Below are 12,094 nucleotides of genomic sequence, written 5' to 3' on the forward strand. Positions count from 1 at the left end.
GCCCCTAAACTGTAGGGACAGAGGACCTGTCCTGAGTTTCACAATTCACCTCCAGGCCCCGGGGGCAACTGCAGGGGCAAGTGGGCAAGCAGCTTCCACCACATCTCCCAGTTCCTTTTACCTAAGCAAGTGGTAAATAAGTGGGTCTCCATCCCTAGCTCAGATGAGCCAAGTTCCACAGGTGTGCAGAGGGCAGAGTAGATTAAAGGATGCCATAAGTCTGTTCCACTAGGAGAGTCTATTCAGCCATAATGTTTTCTACAGGACAGTTGCTTCACTTGTTGTTACTGAACCAAAGCGTGGCTGGCCAGTGCACTCAGCCAAGTCAATCAAATCAGTAGCGCACGGTGACCCAGCCTAGGACGGGTCTCATTGTCACAAAGCACCAGATGGAAGAGAGCCGTGAAGACCAGGCATCATGGCCTCTGCTTCTCCCCATCCACTCTCCACCTGCAACGCAGTGTGACAGGGATGACGCGAGGCCGTGAGAGGAGCCCAACTCACATCCAAAAGGAGGAATGGGTTTCCACTTCTGCTCTGTGTAAGAGAAGCCGTGACCATACATAAGAAGAGGTGGATTTAAGCCTCAGGACCTAATGACTTTGTTCAGCATTGCGCAGAGCACGTACACTTCTGTCTCTCTCGTAACCAGGTCTCTGTGGCACAGATCCTGAGTCTATATCCCTCAAGGAGCCTAACAGCTCAGGTAGGCACACCCCCACTTAGAGACATGCTATTGCTTCTGAAATTCTTTAAAAGGCTGGATTGTGAAAGGCTGGGTTTGGGAAGGGGCGGGGAGACGCCTGGTGAAAGGTGGTGATGTGTGTGAGTGTGAGTGCGAATGTGTGTGTGTTCTTTTAAGGGGCAGGTGCTATTTCAGACTTTCTCACATACAAAAAAGACCTCAGAGCCACAGTGGATCCATCTGTCCACAGGCTTTTCAATTAACTTATTGTTACCAGTGAAACACCAGCTCCGTGTGTCTGGAGAAAGAGGAAGTCCCAGGTGCTGAAGTGACGGCCACAGTGCTGTGGGCAGAGCCGCGGAGGCAGCCTGTCCCATGGAGGCACGTGGACTCTCTCCTCTCCCGCCTCTCCCCTGCCTCCCCTCTTTCTCTCTCCCCCATATTTCTCCCTCTGGTTCAGGCCTCTTTCTTTCTCTTCCCCTCCCCCTTATTCCCACCCTCCTCACCTTCCTGATTTCAACTTTGTGCTTATTCTTGAACAATAGGTGCTGATGGCGTAGAAAGGGGCTCGATTCTGAGAATTTGCTGCAGCTTCTACTTACTTGCACAGAGCCAAGGAAGGGGAAAGGGGGAAGACCGTTTTTTGCCACCTCAAATGAACTTCAAACTGTTCCCCTCCCTTCGCTCACACGAGTCAGATTCAATTTTCCACTCCCCACCCTCCCACCCAATAAGTCATTTCTTGGTTTCACTCTCAAGGGGCAAAGACACCAAAGAGGTGTGGCCAGTGGGCTGGAGAGGAGCCCTAGTTCAACTAGAAAGGCACACACCTCCCCAGGGCTCACTTGTGTACCAAACCCCGGGAGATGGTCGTCCCCCACATAGACACTGTGGGGCCTTCGGGACTCATGGGCCAAGGCAACTGCAAATTCAAGGTTTTGCTGAGATGGCTACATGTATCATCCTATCTTCATCATCTACATCCACTGGCAACTCCTCAGAGGGGAAAATAACAGCCCTCCAAGGAAAGCCATGGATGCAATATGCATGGATATAGTCTAAGCATTATAGCTAATTATAAAGAATGAATCACAAATTTAAGCATCTTAAATATAGGCATAAAAAGCAATAATTAAGCCTCAAACAGGAAGCTGCCACTCTATCTGATTGCATCATTTGAGAACCCAAAAAGAGCAAGTCAGCAGGCTGTAGATGTGAGAAAAACAGAGGTTAATCTTCCAAGGTTTCGATATTCTGTTCGTTTCTACAGATGTATTAAGGAAGGTCCTTATATGAGCAGAAGATTCTATTCATGGGACCATGAAACCGCCGCAGTGGAAACACTCTGTCTTCTTTAGAAAGCAGCCTTCTTGAGAAGATCTATCCAACCTGAATCCCTCCCGCTGGGGCTGTGTTGGTCTGGAGGGAGCAGGCAGCAGGTGGAGAAACTTCACACCACAGTTTTACGAAGAAATTTCATTCACGGGTTCCCCGCCCCCTTTCAGCTCAATTTCAGAAGCTGTCTAAGAATTCTTCACTGGTCATTGGCTACAGAATCATAACATTTCTCAGTCTCAGATTAGAAGTTCCTGGAAATAAGAGGTTGTGGTCTCTTTGGACTAAGCCCCATTGTCTCCCTGGAAGGGCTGGGTATTGTCACACAGATCCGCATGGCATTTACAGACAATGGCAAATGGGTCTGACGGTTGGTGCCACGTGGTGAAACCAGGAAGCAAAGCCACGGATTCTAGACCCGGAGGCTCTCCCTGCATCCCTGTGACCGTGGGAGAACCACACTTCATCTCAGCGCACCCCAGCTTACTTGTCTGTAAGACACAGCTGAGAATGACCACCTTACCTCTCCATACTCGGTTCTCATAAAGTCCCACTAAGACAGATCACTTATTAAAAGAGCTTTGAAAACCTGGAACTCTTCTGGGGATGTGTGGCAAATAGCCTAAGAGAGTTATCAAAAAAATAAATAAACCCAGTACAACTCTTTAGCCCATTAAAGAAAATCATTAACATCTTAAAATTCACTTTGCGTCCTGCCTAAATAAAAATAAATTTTTGGCAGCTGTTGCAATGTATGGGTTCTTCTACATCCCAGTGGGAGAGAGCAGTAAGAGTTCTTTCTTCCACTGCAGTGACAGAGTCTTGAGTTTTAGTTTTAGTTTCCATGGCGTATTTCCCTCTTGATAAGAACAACCCCGTCACTGCTTCTCTCCTTCTTCAGACCCATGGTGGCATTCTCCATTCTCGAATACCGACTGTCGTGACAGCTAACCATCCCATTTAACACACACACGCACCTTCAAGACTGAAAGGATATACATCAAAATATTGGTAGTAAAAACAAATTTTAATTTATTTTTCTTTGTGCTTATTTATATTCTCTATGCTTTCAAAAACAAGCATTTATTTCTTCTGGAAAGAGGAAAGAAAGTTATTTTTAAATGCTGTTTCTCTTCTGGAGACAGGAACATATTGTCCCAAAGAAGCCAAAGACGCCAAAGACATAGTATCTTCCAACTGAAATCATCTTAATCGTGGCTCTAATGAGCTGAGGAAGAGAGAAGCAGCATCTGTGGTGGCGGCTGGCAACCTTTTTCCACATCAGTTTAATACACACAGGTAGGTAAATATGTGACTGAAGGAAACATCTCAAGAAAAAGTATGTAGGCCTCAGCGCCTGTGGCTCAAGTGGCTAAGGCGCCAGCCACGTACACCTAAGGTGGCGGGTTCGAATGCAGCCTGGGCTCACCAAACAACAATGCCGGCTGCAACCAAAAAATAGCCAGGTGTTGTGGCAGGCGCCTGTAGTCCCAGCTACTTGGGAGGTAGAGGCAGGAGACTCGCTTGAGCCCAGGAGTTGGAGGTTGCTGTGAGCTGTGATGCCACAGCACTCAACCCAGGGGGACAGCTAGAGGCTCTGTCTCAAAAAAAAAAAAAAAAGAAAGAGTGTGTACACCTTTATTACGTGTGATGAACTCCCATATTTTTCTATTCTATGCTATTTCGGTACTTTAATGCTGGTTGCATTAAACTGAATTCACCAACCACATAGAAACAATCTGATTTGTTGCAAATTCCTTATTTTACAAAATTGGAACCTGACCATCTTGTTCCAGCTTGCTTTCAGGGATGAAAAGCAAGTCCTAGGCCGGGCACGGTGGCTCACGCCTATAATCCCAGCACTCTGGGAGGCTGAGGTGGGTGGATTCCCTGAGTTCATGAGTTTAAGACCAGCCTGAACAAGAGCGAGATCCCCTCCCCCAATCTCTAAAAATGGCCAGGCATTGTGGTGGGCGCCTATAGTCCCAGCTACTTGGGAGGCTGAGACAAGGGGATCACTCACTTGTGCCCAAGAGTTTGAGGTTTCGGTGAGCAATGACACCACGGCACTCTACCAGGGTGACAAAGTGAGACTCTGCCTCAAAAAAAAAAAAAGAATGAAAAGAAAAGCAAGTCATCTTAAAGAACATCCTTTGTTAATAATGTTTCTCCACCTGTCACCTGAGGTCTCTCCAGGAAAAAATTATACTGCAGCTCTGATTCAGATCTGCACACTTGCAACGCCCAAAGCAGCCAATACAAAAATGAATTTTCCAACCATTAAGCTTCTATGACAGCAAGTTCTTGGTTCTAGACACGGTCACATTGGGAGCAGTTCTCTCTCTTGGAAATGAATGTGAACTTCCCTGAACTTGGAAACCAGGGTCATTAAAAGTGTGAAGATGAACCCAAATCTCAATTAAGATCTAGGAAATTATGCAGGTGCATCTCACAGCCTTCTATCCTGGTCACCTTCCTGTCTTTTGATTAACCTGTACTCAATAATATTAATAATCATCTTCTTCAAGTTTATAAGATCAAAGATACCACTCAAGTTATGACTGTGGATTGGCCATTATTTCTAAGGCCAGTTCCTCCTCTAGCAGATGGTATCCGTCCTAGGATGGTGTCACACAGACGGCCGTACTCATACCAGGAAGGCAGACGTGAACATATGTAGTCGTGAACAACAACGCTCTAAGATTCTAGCCTTTGAGGACATGGTCCCCTACCAAAGGGGAGGGTTCATTCACTCACTGATGTGATCAATAAACACTTCCAAATTCTTGCAGTGCCCTTTTCACTGCCATGTAGATGAATTTCTAACCAACACGACCCATATTTATGGTCAGGTTGCTTTCTAGACTGATGCCGCCGCTGAGAGTGTGGTTGTGGCCATCGTGTCCCTAGGTTGAGGTTTCTGGAGTTTCCATTCGTGGTCAGGGCTGAGGTGATCTGATTAAGCTTCACATCTGCTGAGGGTTTGAGGTGGGGGTAAGGGAACAGGAATGGTTCTCACCTCATCGATTCTGACCACATCCTCCTCTCCACTTACCCCATGGGAAAGGAAGAGAAAAGGTAACAGGGGGAGAAAAAAGAAGGGATAAAATGGAATAGGAGGGGGAAAAAGAAACATTGATGAAGAGAAGAGAAGAAGGCTGAAAAGAGGTGAAACAAAAGCTTAGCTTCCTTTCTTCCTCAAGCCGTCCGCTAACTATGAAATTTTAAATGGCAGCTATCTGTGCACCTTGAATCAGTAAATCAATATGTGAACATTCCAAATAGGGTCTTCATCAGCGGGACCATGACGTGGAACCACGTTCCGTGAGCTCGGTGTCCTGGGGATAGACTCGTCATCATAGGAGAAAATAAAAAGCTTTCAAATAATGAATATTTATGTTTGTTTCCTAGATAAGGGCATAATGCCGCCCTCTGACATATACAGTCTCTTTCAGATGAGGTTGACTGCTCAGTGCTTTATGTACCCAGTGGGCTTGGAACTTGATGAGAACGGCAAGCCGAGGGAAGAGACAAGAGCAGGTCTAAGAGAAAGACGCCACTAACAGAGCACCATTCGCCCCGTGGCACTGCAGCATTTCAGAGTATTTCACCACCACCCCCAGCAGCAGGGACACGGTATACCCACAGCAGGCACAAATTCTCAGAAGTGTGCCTACTATCCTGTCCACTACTTCCCTTTTTTATTTCAGGAAATACCTGACAGGGACATTTGCATAACTTGCCTGCGGCCACAGAGTAACTAAATCAAATGTACCCTTCAAATGTCCTTGTACTTCTCTCTCACTCTTTCTTTCTCTCTATTTCAGAGGAATAGACAACAAACACATGAAAAATTGCTCATCATCTGTACTCATAAGAGAAATGCAAATCCAAACCACCCTGAGCTATCACCGGACCCCAGTGGGAATGGCCCACATCACAAAGTCCCAAAGCTGTAGATACTGAGCTGGGGGCGGGCAGAAGGGAACACTTACTTACAAACTGCGGGTGGGACTGCAACCACATAGAGGGAGCTGATACTTGCTAGTTTTATTCACTCATGGATTTACTTTCATTTTTGTCGCATACCTAATATATGCCTGAAACTAAGCTGGGTGCAGTATAGTATTCAAAATAAATAAATGTGGTCCCAGCCATTATGAACTTCACAGTGTAAAATGAGGGATAAATACAAAATTAGACAGGATCAAAGGGCTAAATTCTAAAAACCTGTGCATGCACTGTGGGATTGTAGAAGAAAGAGTGATAGATCCCGCTGGGAGCGGTGGCTCACGCCTGTGATCCCAGCACTCTGGGAGGCCAAGGTGGGTGGATTGCCTGAGCTCACCGGTTCGAGACCACCCTGAGCCAGAGCAAGAACCCATCTCTAAAAAAATAGCTGGGAATTGTGCTGGGCGACTACAGTCCCAGCTACTTGGGAGGCTGAGGCAAAAGAATCTCTTGAGCCTAGGAGTTTGAGGTTGCTGTGAACTGTGATGCCATGGCACTCTACCAAGGGTGACAAAATAAGGCTCTGTCTCAAAAAAAAAAAAAAAAAAAAAGTGATAGATCCCAACCTAGAGCTCCAGGGAATTCTGCAAGGAGGAGCTGGCATCTGGTCTGGACACTCTGGGGTAGGGAGATGCGGGAGCAAGAGAACCGATGACCTAGAGATACAGGAGAGAGAGTCCCGGCCTAATTCATTGTGGGAATGAAGGGAAACGAGCTGGGTCAGAAGCAGCCGTGACTCGGGCCTGATGGGCAATTCAGGCCTCTCCTATAGGTCAAAAAGTTGGAAGTGAAGGCAAGGAAAATAAGCATCAGAGTCTGGGGTCAAGAACAAAAGGGGGCAGAAGTGGGGTGGCTACGTTTTGCTTATGGCCACATGTGGAGTGATCTGCAAGGAGCTGTCATGATCGTCTCCTTTCCTCTTTGTTCCTGTCCTGCAGACTGGACATCTTCAGCCTTGTCTGGCCAACACCTTCTGCAACGTCCATGGCACTTTGCAGGTGTATAAGGGATTTTCACATACACTGGGTCACCTAGTTCTCACCCTCCCTCTCGGTAGGTAGAACAGGAATCTCCGTTGTATGAAAGTAGAAACTGAGGGCCTCAGGGGCTCATGCAGGATGGTGGCCAGGCCACTGCACTTTTCCCAATTAGTTGGCAGCCCTACACAGCCAGCTACAGAGCTGATCCGACATACTCACTCTCTCCTCACTTCCATTCTTATCTGTGTTACTAGATAATCAACCCAGTTATCTAAAATACAGCTGACATAATCCGAAATTTGTAAGAGCAGCCTCTCCCTGGCACAGGCAAGGGCTGGACAATTCTGCTGCCCCCCTTCTAGGCAGGGCCGATGATGTGTACCATTCCCGCAGAACCTCTGAGGGGTGCACCATTATGCCTTATTACCTTGAAAACGAAGGCTCAGTCTGAACATGTGGTCAGGTCTACGTGGCTCAAAGAAGCCCACAGAATTATTTAGGGAGTGTGTTCCAGATCAACCTGGAAAAAACCCAACTCTTGATTGCCCAAGTCCCAACAAAACTTAAAAAAGTAAAAAGCATTCTCGTTTGGCAACTGTGTGAAGACCACACCTTTCCCTACACATACCTGGGCTTTATCATTCTTGCATAAGGGAGTTTCAGAACGGCCAATAAAACATTTCAAGATAAAGCTCCTTCAACTTTAAGCACTGTCTTAAAAGTCCCCAGGCAAAGCTGGTCCTGAATTTCTCCAGAAACACGATTTCAGAGCTGTTAACAAACAAGCTAGTGACTTGATAAGCTACAGACCATTGCCAGCAGAAAACTCAAGAACATAGTTTCCCACTAAATATCTCTTCCATAGAGGTGCTCCATCAAAATTCGCCTCAAAGTGCTACTACAGATCCAAGAAGCATAAAGATACAAAGAACCATGAGAGTTTACTCCTCCTACCATCCAGTCAACTTTTTGATTAAGGATCACTCTTTTCTCAGACATCCCCCAAACCAAAAACACAGCCATATATTCTACTCTGACATGCATCTTGCTCAAGCCTCAACAGTCTCCAAGTCCAAGCTCACACTATAAACAGCTCTACTGAAAAATAAACACCATCTAAGGCAATAGGCCAAAGACTACAAAAAAAAAAAAAAAAAAAAAGTTCTGTATAAATCTATTGGGTGAAAAGAAAAACAAGCTTGGATGTTCTTGTCTCTCTACATAGCTTTATCAAAAAAAAAAAAAAAAAAACCATCCACCTGGGAAGGCCCACAGCCCAACAGTTGAACCAGGAACACTCATGGCGCCACTCCCAGCCCACTGTGTACTTATAACATGAAGCCAATCATTGAAATGCTTTGAGCTCCCATTTCCTCATGGGTAAAATAGGGAATAATAATAGCTGCTTCCTATTTACTCTACAACGACGTATGTATGGAAGATTAGCAAGATACCGTCTGTGAAAGTCCTTTGATCTCCTCTGAGATAGGGCACTATGTAAATTTGCACCGGGGTGGTTGCCACACTTTAGCACACATGAAACCCGAATGGCCGTTGACCAACAGGAGAATTGGTAATCATAAGGTCAGAAACAACAAACAGGATGCAGGGCAGGGAGAGCCGAGTCCCAGATGTGTGGTTAGAGGGAAAACGGAAGACTTCCCCAGGAGAACCCGGTGAGGAAACAGGAGTGTGTGTGTCCCGCCAGAGAAGCAGATGGCAGGACAGCCTGACCCAATTCTTGGAAACTAGTCACCAGATGAGAAGTTAAAATAATGCGTAAGGGGTGTTTATTCAAGAAGCTCCTAAAATCACAACTACTTCAGGAAGGCTTCCTGGGCTCATTGGAACACAGCGAGCAAGTCCCCGGCCCCAGTTCTACCCTGTCTGTTCTGAGGATTGTCTTCCAGAATTCACCATTATACAATTTTCAGCTGCCCTGGCTTAGACTTCATGTGAATGCTGATTGTAAAAATAAAATTTTTAATAAAAATTAGGTTTCTTTAACACCTGCTTTATGATACCTAAGCTGTTTTCTGCTTTTTCTTTTATACAGCTCCATCCCAGCATTGCTATATTTTATGATATCTTCAGGCAAAGACCACGTCCAAACAAAATTATTTTTCCCAACGTGGCTCGTTCATTAGCTTAGTCAGTCAACAGGTACTGCACCCCTGCTAGGTGCCCGAAGGAAGCAGAATGCGTTTAATGAACAGATAAGTGTTTAAGGGTTTGATCTTGATAATGATCTTAAGAGTTCTACGTTCCTTGTAGGCGACTCTCGGAACTATCTAAAACACAATCCAGATACTCTAGGGTGTTCATCTTCCAAACTTTAGAAACATATCCCCATGACGAGTAGGACAAAATATAATCAAAATTACATCTCCACGTTTGAATTCGTCCTTCTCTGGACCTTCTCCGATTCTAGGATAACTTGGCTCCCACAACACACAAAGTATTCAAAAAATAACCCTTTTTCTGTTTCCTGCAAAGTGTGGATCATGGTATCTATTTTGCTCTCAAGACCCATTTTGTTGGGAAGTCCCACCAGTTGAACCTCAAAATTTAAATTAACATCTTGTGGATCAATTCCTTGTTGATCTGTGACTCCAGCAGTAGTCGTGGATCGCTATTAAGGTTGGTCAGTGGGAGTTCAGGGTCAAGGTCTCTCTAAGTACGCTTTGGATTGTCTGCCTTGCTTCATTAACTTCCTCCTGCCTGCAAGGGAACACAATTGGCTCTTTTTCTGCCTATTTCTGTTCCCCTGGGCTCTCCCGGCTCTTTATTTTGTTATCCAAAAGAGCCAATTGCCGTCAACAAACTTGAAGTTGTACCACGTGCCCACTCTAACAAGTGCACTCTAAAGAGATTAAGGACAACCAAGGTCAGCCCAGGCCTTGGAGGGCTTTATTTCTCCAGCCTGATCCTTGTAGTTACAGGAATGGGGAATGTTACACTATTTGAAGAAGAAATTTTAATTTAATTTAATTGGATGCCCTATCCTTTGCCACTTCTCTTCCCGGATGTTCTCATATATCACCTGCACCATCAGGACTCCCAAGTATAGATTTCTAGCTTGGGGTCCCCATCTGGGCCATTTACCCAACAGAAATGTAACATTTCCGCTCAGAAGTCTCAACGATACCCAAAGCCAACATGCCCAAATGACATTTCCCCTTGCACACATAGCTACCCAGTCATCATCTCATTAAGTGAAACCATCATCTACCCATTTGCTCAAGCAAAAAGGCTTGTCCAAAACAGAATATTCAGAAAATGGAATCTAGGAGTAGAACTCATTTCTTCAATTTCCTGGGCTGTCTCTTTCCTTGTATACATGTAAGGAGAGCACAATAATTAGCAAGTTTTAGCAAGACTGCTAAAGTCCCAAATCAAATCAGAAAAAAACCCTAATATTTTCAATCATAAAAAAATACGAACTTTTATAATACATGTGACTTTTTTGATTCCTTAGACAACCTCATAGCCTCTCTCTTGCTCGATATAAAAGAGAATTCGCATTTTACACAAACAAACATTTGACTATAGTTGTGTGTTCCCTTTAAAGCAAGTTTTTAAAATTCCCACGTAACATTCCTTGGCAGATCTCGTGAAAATTCATGTTGGAACACTCACTCATTTGAAATAGCGTATCTATTTTGTTTGCCTGAACCACCGTTCCTAAGACTTGATATTAATGTCCCACAAAACTGATACTTTCCAGACTGACCAGCAACTAAACAAGGTTCATTCATAGGGTTATTTGATGCAATCACTAAAACAACTCAAATAACTCAGATGACTGACAACACAGCCACTTCTCCCGATAAATCTGAACAACTTCCTCCGTTTGCTACAGTGTTTAGTACAGACGGAGCCCCAGAACCCTGAGACGGACTTCAGAGACAACCTCGCCCTCATCCATTTCCACGTATGTTAAGCAGCACCCTAAAAATGAGGTGAGACTTTGTCTTTATATCTTGGGCTTTCTTACATGTCTAGATTTCAGAGTAGCAAAGCATCCAGGTCCAGGAGCAAAGCAGGACTCCTGAAGACTCTTGTCTGGGAATCCACAGCTCTACGGTTACCCAAGCAGTCTTGTGCTGGCAGGAACGTAGAGGGCAAACCCTTAGCTGTCCCTTGGCTTTGTTTTAAGGACCTGGGTTGAATGATACATGTACGCCATGGGAAATTCCTGTTTTCTCTACATATGATCTAACTGGTCCCATGTCTGTGGAAACATCAGCAAAGTGATGCCTGAATCACCTGCTTAGTGAGTGCTGTTTCTGCAGGAGCTTGTGGAGGAGGCAGTCTGCCCCAGGATGAGGAGGGCGGATGGATGCAAAAGCTGGGGCAAGCTGGGAGACGGGCCGTTCCCTGCACGCTAATGTGACCCTGAACAGAAGCTAGTGCGACAGGACACATTGAAAACATGCGATTCCACACACGCACTCCGTACATGCGTCCCCCACTTAAGAGTCTCCATGACTACAAATAGATTGCCAAGTGGAAGCCTGAGGCAGAGGACTGTCTCAGCCCAGGAGTTCAAGTCCAGCCTGAGCAACATACAAACTCAGACAATTGAGTCAGCAAACCCATCCTAGGAAAAGTGCTCATACCTCACTGCTGAATACCACGACAGTCGCCTTCGAGGTACTCTCCTTGGGAAGCGATGCACCAACACCAGCGCCTAGTTCACCCTTCACAGTGCTTTTTCTGCTCTGATGACCATTCCGGAAAAAGAGTTCCAAAATTGCTTTGAAGGGTGGACTTGGTGCTGGCGTTGCTGTGTGGCTTCCCAAGGGGAGTAATTTGAAGGTGACCATAGTGATATTCGGCAGTAAGGCATGTAGCACTTTTTCTAGGATGACTTTGTGAGCTTAACTGCCTGATCTTGTAATAAGAAACCCCACCTCTTTTTTTAAAATAGGTACATACATACATGCGTGCATGCATACATCTACACATATGCATGCATACACACATAAATACATATGTGCATACACATACATGCATACATACATATACACATATGCATACGTACACACATCCATACATATGTGCATACACATACATGCAT

Source organism: Otolemur garnettii, unplaced genomic scaffold (assembly GCF_000181295.1).
Source record: "Otolemur garnettii isolate 467f Iridium unplaced genomic scaffold, OtoGar3 scaffold00019, whole genome shotgun sequence".
Taxonomy (NCBI): domain Eukaryota; kingdom Metazoa; phylum Chordata; class Mammalia; order Primates; family Galagidae; genus Otolemur; species Otolemur garnettii.